Here is a 13,040-nt window from a genome sequence, read left to right on the forward strand (position 1 = left end):
TTCAATACAGTGGGCCACTGAGTGAAGTTTCAGATCAATAAATAATTTCATTTTCATACAAATCTTACAGTGTGCATGTACAAGTTTACTGAATGGTATTTTCTAAATTTGACTAAAAAGTCACAACAATCGACTTGTAAATTCATATCGGGATTAATCGGTATCGAATCGAATCGTGACCTATGAATCGTGATACGGATCGAATCGCCATTTCGGAGAAATGATTAATCTTTATTACAGTCTTCCCTTGCTATAACGCGGTTCACTTTTCGCGGTCTCGCTGTATCGCGGATTTTTTTTTAAGTGCAATTTTGCATATTTTTTTTTACAGTAATATACCCATTTTATAAAATTTATGAAGGTTTGAACATTGTCAATGTTTGAACAAGAGAGAAATGTGAGAACATGAAAATGCCTCAATGAGAAAAGTGTATAAATTAGAGATAGACCGATAATCGGTCGGGCCGATAATCGGGAACGATATTTGACATATTGGTACATATCGGTATCGGTCTGTTTTATTAATCTGACGGCCGATATGAGCGATCCATTTAAAACTCCGTCTTTTCGCTTCGAATGCAGCCCAGAGCGTCTCTGTCTGTTATGGAGTCCAACTCCAGCAATGTAACGCCCATAGCAGCATTTGATTGGTTAGCCGTGCAAGAGCCAGAACCAATCAGTAGTGTATGCCGTGTATCACAGTAGCCGGTCACACACGCACCCACGGACACAACGCGACAGACACATGCTTCGAAGGTAAGTTAAAAGAGAAGAGACTCCGCCGATCGTTTCACCATGATAAGCTAAACACATTGAATTATGTTGTGTATTAAATGCACTATATGAATGGAGCTGCATTGCCTTGCATTGAATCCCCGCTAGCTAACAGTGGTGTGTTCAGCTTAGCATGTAGGCTAACACCCAGTAGCTAATTCGCTACTTGAACTACTCGGGGAGGGAATCACACACATTTTCACTTAATTAAGTAAATAATGTTTGTTAGAAAGGTTCCAAATATTAACAGTTGTCATTATTATATTGTCTAGTTCCATGTTAAGAGTAGAGTAATGTCATTATATTTACCTCTCGTGACGCACACATTGCATTCTGTGGTCACGTCCACTACTTGTTGCATAGCGGTTATTATGCAGTGAGATGCCACAGTGACACTAAATAGCGTTTAGTTACTTTATATTGTGTTTATTTGTCGCACTGGTTTGCCATTGTGTGCCTTAAGCTTCGACGTCGATTTGATTGACAGCTCGTTGTGCACCTCGTTAAAGTCCGCTCCGTAACTAATTAAGTGTCTCAAACACCGTTTAACTACACGAACGTGTTCTCTTCCGTATGTTTGGCATTAGTAGAGAAGTGCACTAAAGTATAGTGTGCTTATTTGCTTGTTTTGTCTCTCTTTTCACGTCATGTCTGCTGTGAGTTGGGACATTATGCTCTCAATGGATGCCACTAATATGTAACATCTACGGCCGTAGTCGGCTGCAATTAATGTTCAGTGATGTAATTTCGTTACGTGCCTCATACTTTGAATAATGAGCTCATGTTTGGTGTGTTGTATAACTTTCTCGTGTGTTAGTAACTATTCATGTGGACAGCTAAGACAGTGCTTGTTAATGTGAATTAGCAATGTTGCAGCCCAGTTATTATTTAGACAAGTACATCTGTGCCATTAAGTGATACAGTACAGTACAGTAGTGAGAGAATAGTGTGCCCATATACACACACGTGTCTATAAGTGTAAAACACATTAAACAGCAGAAACTGGCAGCGGTCCACCGCAACAATGTCTGTTTAACCAAGTTATTCTTACTATTATTATAACCAAGTTATTTTACTCTACCTTTTTCTGCGTTGATTGGGGCATCCTAAGTGGCACTAAACTACATGATGAAGTGTCTTTTGACAGTTCTCTTGTAGAGAGGAGTAGCATGATATTGCTGTTCTCGATTTAAGATCCTCAGCTTATCAAAACTGTCTATATGGTAACAATAACAATAATTATAATAAGGTCTACAAGAACTGTATGGTGTTCAGGGATGAATAGTTTTTCACATGGAATTTTTTTTATTTTTTTTTGCTGTAGTAATAAGTAATGCCACAGCTGATGCACATTTTGAATGACAGGGTTCCTCCTATTACTTCAAAATATAAAAATATAACATTTATAGAATAAAACTACTCGTATCCCAAATGCTATAAAAGGTAATGTCACATTGGCCCCCACATTTAACTCCCCCCGCCACCAACGTCTTATTGCAGATAGAAGGATGTAAAATGAAAAGTGCAGTGTGAGAATCCATTGTAAAGAAGGGTTAGGGTTTGCATTATTAAAAAATTTGGTGCCAACATTTTAACTTTTACTGCAAATGAATATCGGCTTCAAATATCGGTTATCTGCCTCCTTGACTACCGATAATCGGAATCGGTATCGGCCCTGAAAAAAGCATATCGGTCTATCTCTAGTATAAATTGTGCGGTCGGGGATTTTAGAGCCTTAAAACATTTATAAGAGTTGTAAAACATAAAGCTAACTACTTCGCGGATTTCATTTATTGCGGGTATTTTTTGGAACCTAACCCCAGCGGAAAACGAGGGAACACTGTATATCACAAAAACCTGGCATTTGAGCACGGGTGTGTCGAATTTTTACATCTACTGGATAGCGATAAAGGCAATGCAAGTGTTTGCAGGGTCAGAGTTGAGTATATGCAAACTATGGGGTCACAAGCCAAAATAAATAAATAAATAAATTAAAAAAAAAAATTAAAAAAAAAAAGAGTGAAGAGTAGAGAAAATATGTTTCTTCAGTAGATGGCGATGTTGCTTTGTAAATAAACACTAAGTGCAAGCAAAGGGGTCTCGTTCAAAAGCAAAAACTCTACAGTAGTGCACTGCTGTGGTCCACCAGTTACGTACATTTAAAATCCTTGCGCACTCCAAAACACTGTTGTCATGGAAACAGTCAGCCTTGTGAAAACAACCTTCTTGTACGAGATATTTTCCTGCTATATTGTGTTCTTTGCATTCCATTGTTTCCCTGAAGTGTTGACTTACATACTATTCATCTTTGTTTATTCAAGAAGATAACCTCTTATAGAAACAATCTACATGATCCCTACGAGAGGTTAAATCCCGCTTCTACATTGAGCCTTTGCTGCTAGTCATAATCTCAATCATAACTGACGGGATTGCGGAGAACACCTTGACTTGTTAGATGTCACAAATTCCATTAGATCTCCAATGTTGCACCTTCACAAACACATAGAAAACATACTCAAGCGTACGGATCCACAGAGACAACACCAGCTGGTCACAAACATGCATACCTCTCTGCTCCCTACAAAGCTAATCTTTACAATAGAGCTCGAATGGGGATTAATTTAATACTACAGACTGTTGGGTTCAGGTTAGTTTCATAACAATGGACGATAGAAAAGTAGTATTTAAAGGAAAAATATTGATAAAGAGATGAGATCAAATCAATACAGTACAGTGGGTGTGTTATGCCAATGTCAGACTACGCGATTTTTTTGTCTTACACGACAGTTGCGCTGTCACATTACCCGACAAATTCGCTCCGTCTCGTGGACGGGGCGTGTAGTCACACTACACGTCTGAACGCGACAAGACACCAGCCGATCATCGTGTGTTGTCTTGCCAAGAGAGACGCGTCGGCCACTGTTTGTCGGGGAGGTGGGACAAAAAAAAAAAAAAAAGGCACGGACAGGGAGTGTTTGCGTGAATGGAGCACGCATGGGACAAGTGTGATGTGAGCGCATTGCTTGCGCTCCCTGCTCCTCAATAGTGTTTAAAATATGATTTAGTAGCCAACACTGTATTTTAATTCATTTAGGTCTATATGCGGCGGGATAATTATAGCTGATTTTGTTAATTAATTTGCGGGATGACATCTTGTTTTATTATTTTATCAAACACTGAAATATTATATTGTTTGAGTATTTTTTACTGCTTCATTTATTCATATTTGACTTGTTTTAGTACGGTGCATTGGATAGTAGGCCACTCACTTCGAGGGGGGGAAATTTCAAGTGAGAGCGGGTGACAGTTAAGGCGGCCTGGCCCGACGATATGAAAATGTGATCGATCCTCACTAAATATGTGCCCATCTCATATGCCCAAATTTCTGAAATTATTAGAACAACAGTCACAATATATTTTGGTCCTCTATTCATGTCGCCGTTGCCTGACGGGTTGCACGGATGCGTGTGCGCTCCATGCAGCCGCAGCGGGGTGCTTTTTTTTCTTTTTTTTTCCCCTCGAGATGCACCTGTCTGGCCCCATCCCATGAAATATCCAGGGGATAAATAAATAAATACATAAATGAATAAATAAACCAATGTATACATAAATAAAAAGAGCTATAAAGTTCTGTTCAGTGTGTGATTGACGTTTCGCTCCCTCTCGCTATTGGTCAATGATGTGGAACCAAACAGACGACGACGTAGGTATGTCACATTATGCGTCAAGACGAGCAAAAATTCTACTTTCGTCGTGATGGTCGTGAACCGTCCTGGACCACAGGCGACCAGTCGTTGAACGTGTCACATTACACGGGCGACGCTACGTTAAGACAACCCAAAATCCTTTACGACATGCCCCGTTTGTCCGCGACACGTCGGTCGGGCTGAAATCGGGCTGTTTTCGTGTAGTCTGACATCGGCATTAGAAACAATCAGCCTCTGGAAATATGCCTCAGTATGTTTTCAAAGTAGTAAGTAGTCACACAATAAGAAAAACAAGCAGATAAGATTATTCAAGACCGGCGAGATGATCAAATTGCAGACCTCTGCATTGTACAAAAGTTCATAACTGAATTAATTCATGAGGTGGCAAGATCCCCAAGTTCCTAACCCTACAAATAATATAGACATGGTGGGTACGGAGATGAGTCAAACTGACATCTTGAAGCGATGGCAGCAAAATGGATTTTATTACATAGCAGCCACAAGCAATAAATCAGGATGAACTAGTTTGAAGTCTAAACTCTTAACGGAAGACAGAGATGAAAATGGAAAGCACACAGGAAGAGATTCAAATTGGGTGTTCGGTCAATTCAAACTAAAGTAATATTTGTGGAGACTGGGGTCAAACTGTATTTCACCATTTTAAAAATGTGCAGAATTTCACAAGTTACTTCATGTTAAAGCTCTTAATATGAAAAGATGACTAAAAGATGCAGCCATATTTCTATTAGTTTAACATTTTTTTCCCACTTTTATGTGAACAAGAGTATGAAAAATATTTTAATGTACATTTAGAACATAAAATTTGTGATTAATCGTGAGTTAACTATGAAGTTCCCAAAATAATTGTCTTTCCACCCAAATTTTAACACCCAATACCCAATAATTCCAATGTCATTGGAAAGCCAGTTTCTCACCATTGCTTCTTTCTTTTTGTGCCTTGGAAGAGCATGGCTTTTTTTTTTGCTATTGGTCGCACCACACGCACCAGTAACTGAATCATAATATGTTAGTGCATGCATATTCTGCACTGTCAATTTGAGATAATGTCATTCCTTTTGCATAATAAAGGGAAGGAAATTTGGATACAATTTGAAATCTGATTAATCATCCATCCATCCATGCATTTTCTTGACCGCTTATTCCTCACAAGGGTCGCGGGGGGTGCTGGCGCCTATCTCAACTGGCTCTGGGCAGTAGGCGGGGGACACCCTGGACTGGTTGCCAGCCAATTGCAGAGCACACAGAGACGAAGAACCATCCACGCACACAAGCACACCTAGGGACAATTTTGAGCGCCCAATTAACCTGCCATGCATTTCTTTGGAATGTGGGAGGAGACCGGAGTACCCGGAGAAGACCCACGCGGGCACGGGGAGAACATACAATCTCCACCCAGGAAGGCCGGAGCCTGGACTCGAACCGGAGTCCTCAGAACTGGGAGGCGGACGTGCTAACCATTCAACCACCGTGCCGCCCTGATTAATAAATTAATAAAAAAAAAATTGACGGACTGATTGATTATTAAAACAATCGTTCGTGAGAAGATCTTTAATTGAAAAATTAGCAGTTAATACATGTGATTGGCATATATAAAAAGCTGGTAACGTGACAGCTTTAGTCAGCAATTGTTTTCTTGTGACTTAATCTGTTGTGGGGGGGTTGAGAGACGTTTGAACTGGAAATTACAGTACTTTTTTTTTTTTTAAAGTTCAGAAAATTCTACCAAGATTGCTGCTCCTTGTCATGCTTGCTAATATAACGCTGACTGAAACACACGAACCATTGGTCACATTCCCCATTGATTTATGTCACTGTGCTTTGCATGTTACAGCATAACATGCAACAGCTTGAAGAAGCACAGACCACTGCTCCTTTTAACATTACTATCTTGAGAAAGCTAAAGCAAACAAACAAAAATAAAACTGGCTGTCGCAGGACAAAAAGTCACATGAGGGCAGCAATACGCATGGTAGGCCTGTGGCTACCAAGATAGAAAAGCTATTATGGGACTGGATGCAAACCATAACAATGACGATGCGTTATCTCACAGAGCTTCCCTGTCTGGCACATAACATAGGTTTAAAAGGATGATCCACTGAAAGAACTCAGCTCAACTCAACTCAACTCATTTCAAATTCTGTTGACATATTTTAGAAATTGTTACCACACTCTCACAAATGTGTCTGTAATTTTCTATCAATGATGAGTGACGATTGAGCTCTACTGACAATTCCGAACATCCGGGCAGTTCTGATAGTTCCACAGTACAATGCAATGCAAATGCTTCCTTTACAAGGTGAAAATAAATTATGTTTTGTATTTCTTTTGCCTGTGACTAACATACAAAGAAGACAGATTGTTATAGTAGTCAAACAACATTTCATCATGTTTTGAAATCAAAATAATCCTCACAAAACAAAATCACAATGATGCAAAAAGTCCAATGCTTTTCAATGAACAAAGAGCTTTCTTTCATCAAGCAATACTTGTTTTTCACAGATTGGGAAAAATACACTGTATTGTTATATTACCTACCTGTATGTATGTTACTACAGTATTTGTGTGTGAATATTCATTATTTGAAGGAATAACATACACCTGAAGTCGATGCTAATTTCATGTTAGCATGTCAATGGGATTTTATATTGACTTTAGCATTAGCACTGGCAATGTTTTTAAAACAAAACAGTATATTGTATTTAAAAGGTGCATGATTCAGTTTTTAGTGGTAAAAGAACCATATTTTTCACCGACATATGTTTTTAAAATTGTATAATGGACAGAAGGCACTATTGTGGCACAATGGCTGTTGCTCCTAGTTTCCTGTAGAGTGAACTAATGATGAGGGTTTCGTGTACAAAACTTAAGGTTTCTGCCTGAATGTGACGTCAAGACTCCACGCAAGACAAAAAAAAAAGTCCTGTGTTGCATGTGTGAGTGTAAAGATTTGCTTGTTGTGACTGAAGATTGTGTGAGACGTGGATAGCTGAGTGCCCATTGGGGAGGAGGGAAGGTGGATGTGTTGGAAAAAGTCAACTGTACGCGACAGGGGATGTAAAAGTGTGTCAAAAAATAATAAACCAAAACTGCAGTGCGACCCTCCGTCTCCCGTGGCTCCTTTTGTTCAACCATCGGGCCAAAACTTTGGCAACATGCAACGGGAGTATTCCCATGAGGTACCTCCAGCCTTGGAGAGAAAAATCTCCCCTGTGTCCCCCGACCACGGTCAGGAGACCAAGCAGGAAAGGATAACACCTGTCTAATGTGACAAAAAGGGCAAAACTGAAGTCGGACAAGCGTCGTGGGAGGACACTGATCGATATTGAAGCAGCGTTCAACAGGTGGAATGACCGAAGAGAATGAAACGGGAGCCACAGCTAGCTTTCTTTTTGCCAAAAAGGTAAGACCTCGTCACAAAAATGCAATAGTGTCGATAATGCAGAATAAAACTACCGCACACAGACTAACTAATGTCTCGGCACTCTGGGCACGTGCACATCGCTGGCTTCCATTCCGCTTTTTGCCAGAAGGGTTGACAAATCTGTAAAAACTCAGAAACTTAAATCATGCCACTTTAAATATTCATTGTATATCATTCTTTGTTGTATCCTTAGTTTTATAGTGAACTCTGACTGGGGTGTCATAAAACAGTCTAAAGCAGGCTGGAGGCCGGAGTCCTCGAGGGCCGGAGTCCTGCTGGTTTTGGATATTTACATTCTTTAACACAGCTGATTCATGATCAGCTCATCAGACAACGAAGTAGGGATGTTCAACTACACTTTTTTTAGTACTGATACCTCCAAATTTTCATTTAACACAACAATGAAAATTTGTTAGCAAAGACCTTTCTTTCTGATGCATATAATGCTTTGCTTATGTTTAAAACTGCTACAGTATAGACAATTCCAGCTGACGTCACTGCTTAGCTCCGCTGCGCTTCCCAGAGGGCAAACATCCCATAACAAATGAATGCAGGGAGCTTGATTTTCGGCGAGCGTTTTCGTTAAAAGGTGGGAAATATGTCAACTGTCACAAAAACGTCCCGAGTAGGACACTACATTACTGCGAATCATTGAAACCAGTCGTTTGGAAGCTACAAAAAATGGAGTTTGTTGGGGGGAAAAGTGGAAGTGGAAGCTTGAGGTATGTTGTTAGGGCCCGAGCAGCGACCGCTGCGAGGTCCCTATTGTTTTTGTAAAAATTATTATTATTATTATTATTATTATTATTATTATTAGGGCCCGAGCAGCGACCGCTGCGAGGTCCCTATTGTTTTTGTAAAAATTATTATTATTAGGGCCCGAGCAGCTACCGCTGCGAGGTCCCTATTGTTTTTCGATCGGATTATTATTATTATTATTATTATTATTATTCTTTTTCTCCGTAAACGATCACGATTTTGGGTACCTAAACATTTACGAAAACTCACCAAACTTTGCACACTCCTCAGGCCCGGCGAAAAATTTGATATTATGAAGTCGTCATAACAACGCGACTCTATAGCGCCCCCTAGCATAGAAAAATAAAAACCAAGCCCGGCATGTTTGAGCTAGAGCAACGAAAATTGGCAGGCACGTGTAGCACCCCGAGACGCACAAAAAAGTCTATTGGGACCATGTAGCTAAAATGTACAGGAAGTGAGCTATGAATTTTTTAATGTCCAATTTTGGCCTATTTTGGCACATTCACTGTGGTCATGCTTTTTCCCCCTTTGCAAACATTTTTCATCCAATTGACTTCAAACTTGGCATTTATCATCTCAAGACCTGAGAGAACAACTGGGGAAAAAATCTTGCCTTTTCGAAATACTATATGACGGGGGCGGGGCATCAAATATTGCCTTTAAAATTTCATTTGTCCAGAAAGAGCAAATGCTTAATAACTCCCATGTTCAAGCTCCAAAAAATCTCAAACTTATCAGGCAACTTAATAGTCACGGCCTGAAAACATCTATATGATAAAATTCAGTTATCCATGTAGCGCCACCTAGTGGTAACAATAATTGTCAGACTTTACGTTTTTAGCTACTGTGCTGAGCTCGTTGAAGGGATCCAGTTGAAAATTGGTCAGAAAAGCCAAAGAGCGTGGCCGCTACGGTGCCGCAAAGTCTGAAGATTTCTCGTGACAACAAAAGCTGCATTAACTTGACCGAGATGATGCTATCTTCTCAAAATTGTACACAATTGATGAGAGTCCAGCTCTAAAGACATCTACTAACTTACATTTCATCTAACTGATAGCGCCACCTAGTGGCAATTTTTTTTCTTACGAATTTTCTTCTACGTTTTTCTCCAAACACGTTAACTGGACCTACCTCATATTTGCTCAGATGAGGGTTTCGGCCTTCATGATGTCACAACACGAAGTTTGTGAGTTTTCGCGAGTCGCTGTGGGCGTGGCTAAGCGCTGTTCGCCAAGAAAACAACGCCAATTTTGAGGGCCTAAACTGGCACAGAAACACACGAAACTTGGCACACACAGCTGGCCTGGCAAAATGAGCAATTTTTTATCGCCGATTGTGCTATTTTTACAAAAATGACTCAATAGCGCCCCCTAGAAATCTTTAACGAAACAGCCCCAGTTGTACGTTTAAGCAAGAACGACGAATATTTTTAGGTGTATGAGGGAGCCCAAGACCTACAAAAAAGTCTCTTGTACCCATATGCTAAAATGAACAGGAAGTGAGCTACGAATTTTTGAATGTCCCATTTTTGACGATTTTTGCACATTCACAGGGGGCAGACTTTTGCCCACTTCTCCTACACGTTTCATCCGACTGAGTTAAGACTTGGCCTGGACCATGTCAAGACCTGAGCCAACGACAGGGGGAAAAATTTTGACTTTTCAAAATACTATATGATGAGGGCGGGGCATCAAAATTTGTGTTTCGCAATGAAAAAGGATATGCTTGATAACTCCCCGGTACATGCTCCAAAAAATCCCAAACTTGACATGTATGTTTATCGTCAAGGCCTGAAGTTATCTCTATGACAACATTCAGTTATATATGCAGCGCCACCTAGCCCTTGAGGCATAAAAAAAAAATACCCCACATACGGTATTTTGTACAAAAAATGTAAACTCATTCTAAGTGTGATAACTAAGTCATTTATGAATATTCTTTTAGTTTCCACCACTCAAAATGTTCACTGGCATCAGACTTATCCAAACATATATATATTTTTATTTATTTTTGATAGCCTTTATGGACATTAAAAGCAACATCGTGAATGAAGGATATGCTTAATAACTCCACGGTACATGCTCCAAAAAAAATCCCACACTTGACATGTATGCTTATAATCAAGGCCTGAAGGTATCTCTATGACAACATTCAGTTATAAATACAGCGCCACCTAGCCCTTGAGGCATTTATATATATATATATATATATATATATATATATATATATATATATATATATATATATATATATATATATATATAAAAACCCACATACGGTGTTTTGTACAAAAAATGTACACTCATTCTAAGTGTGATAACTAAGTCATTTATGAATATTCTTTTAGTTTCCACCACTCAAATTGTTCACTGGCTTCACACCGATCCAAACGTATGTACGTTTCCATTTTGTTTTATTCATTTTTGATTGCCCCTTTGGACAATAAAAGTAACATTGTGCAATGAGTACAACGAGCGATGATGTGTATATACACTTTTACAAAAAATACCAATCAGGGCAACTCATTGCCTAAAAATAAAAAAGGACGCTGATTTTTGCAGGTCTTAACAACCACCAAAACCCGTTGAGCTTGACACACACTGGCAAAAAAAAATATTCTACATGTAAACGTTTATTATGCCATTTTCAAAGAAATTTTGCTTCCAATATGCCAGTAGCCCAACGTGCAAGGACCCCAACGTGGCCCGGGCTGCGAGGGCCCTTTATAGCTGCTCGCAGCTCTAGTTATTATTATTCTTCTTCTTTATTCTCCGCAAACAATCGCGATTTTGGGTACCTAAATATTCACGAAAACTCACCGAACTTTGCACACTCCTCAGGTCCGGCGAAAAATTTGATATTATGAAGTCGTTATAGCAACGCGACTCTATAGCGCCCCCTAGCATAGAAAAATAAAAACCAAGCCCGGCACGTTTGAGCTAGAGCAACGAAAATTGGCAGGCACGTGTAGCACCCCGAGACCCACAAAAAAGTCCATTGGGACCATGTAGTTAAAATGTACAGGAAGTGAGCTATGAATTTTTTAATGTCCAACGTTGGCCTATTTTGGCACATTCACTGTGGTCATGCTTTTTCCCCCTATGCAAACATTTTTCATCCCATTGACTTCAAACTTGGCATTTATCATCTCAAGACCTAAGAGAACAGTTGGGCAAAAAGTCTTGCCTTTTCGAAATACTATATGACGGGGGCGGGGCATCAAATATTGCCTTTAAAATTTCATTTTTCCAGAAAGAGCAAATGCTGAATAACTCCCATGTACAAGCTCCAAAAAATCTCAAACTTCTCAGGCAACGTAATAGTCACGGCCTGAAAACATCTATATGACAAAATTCAGATATACATATAGCGCCACCTAGTGGTTACAATAAATGTCATACTTTACGTTTTTAGCTACTGTGCTGAGCTCGTTGAAGGGATCCAGTTGAAAATTGGTCAGAAAAGCCTTAAGATGTTGATCATGCCCCACACCGAATATTGTAACTTTTTGCCAAAGGGCGTGGCCGCTACGGTGACGCAAAGTCTGAAGATTTTTCGTGAAAATAAAAGCTGCATTAACTTGACCGAGATGATCCTATCTTCTCAAAATTTCACACATTTGATGAGAGTCCAGCTCTAAAGACATCTACTAACTTACATTTCATCTAACTGATAGCGCCACCTAGTGGCAATTTTTTTTCTTCCGAATTTTCTTCTACGTTTTTCTCCAAACACGTTAACTGGACCTACCTCATATTTGCTCAGAGGAGGGTTTCGGCCTTCATGATGTCACAACACGAAGTTTGTGAGTTTTCGCGAATTGCTGTAGGCGTGGCTAAGCGCTGTTCGCCAAGAAAACAACGCCAGTTTTGAGGGTCTAAACATGCACAGAAACTCCTGAAACTTGGCACACACATCTGGCCTGGTAAAATGAGCAATATTTTATTGTTGATTGTGCTATTTTTACAAAAATGGCTCAATAGCGCCCCCTCGAAATTTTTAACGAAGCAGCCCCGGTTGTACGTTTAAGCAAGAACGCCGAATATTTTTAGGTGTATGAGGGAGCCCAAGACCTACAAAAAAGTCTCTTGTACCCATATGCTAAAATGAACAGGAAGTGAGCTACGAATTTTTGAATGTCCCATTTTTGACGATTTTTGCACATTCACAGGGGGCAGACTTTTGCCCACTTCTCCTACACGTTTCATCCGACTGAGTTAAGACTTGGCCTGGACCATGTCAAGACCTGAGCCAACGACAGGGGGAAAAATTTTGACTTTTCGAAATACTATATGATGAGGGCGGGGCATCAAAATTTGTGTTTCACAATGAAAAAGGATATGCTTGATAACTCC

General features: G+C 39.8%; 1 protein-coding gene across 2 annotated transcripts in view; it reads right to left on the reverse strand.

Annotated features, from left to right (window-relative positions):
* The window catches only part of poldip2 (polymerase (DNA-directed), delta interacting protein 2), a 46,413-nt gene that overhangs the window by 7,434 nt on the left and 25,939 nt on the right, over positions 1-13,040 (reverse strand). The window lies entirely within an intron of this gene.

Source organism: Festucalex cinctus, chromosome 13, assembly GCF_051991245.1.
Source record: "Festucalex cinctus isolate MCC-2025b chromosome 13, RoL_Fcin_1.0, whole genome shotgun sequence".
Taxonomy (NCBI): Eukaryota; Metazoa; Chordata; class Actinopteri; order Syngnathiformes; family Syngnathidae; genus Festucalex; species Festucalex cinctus.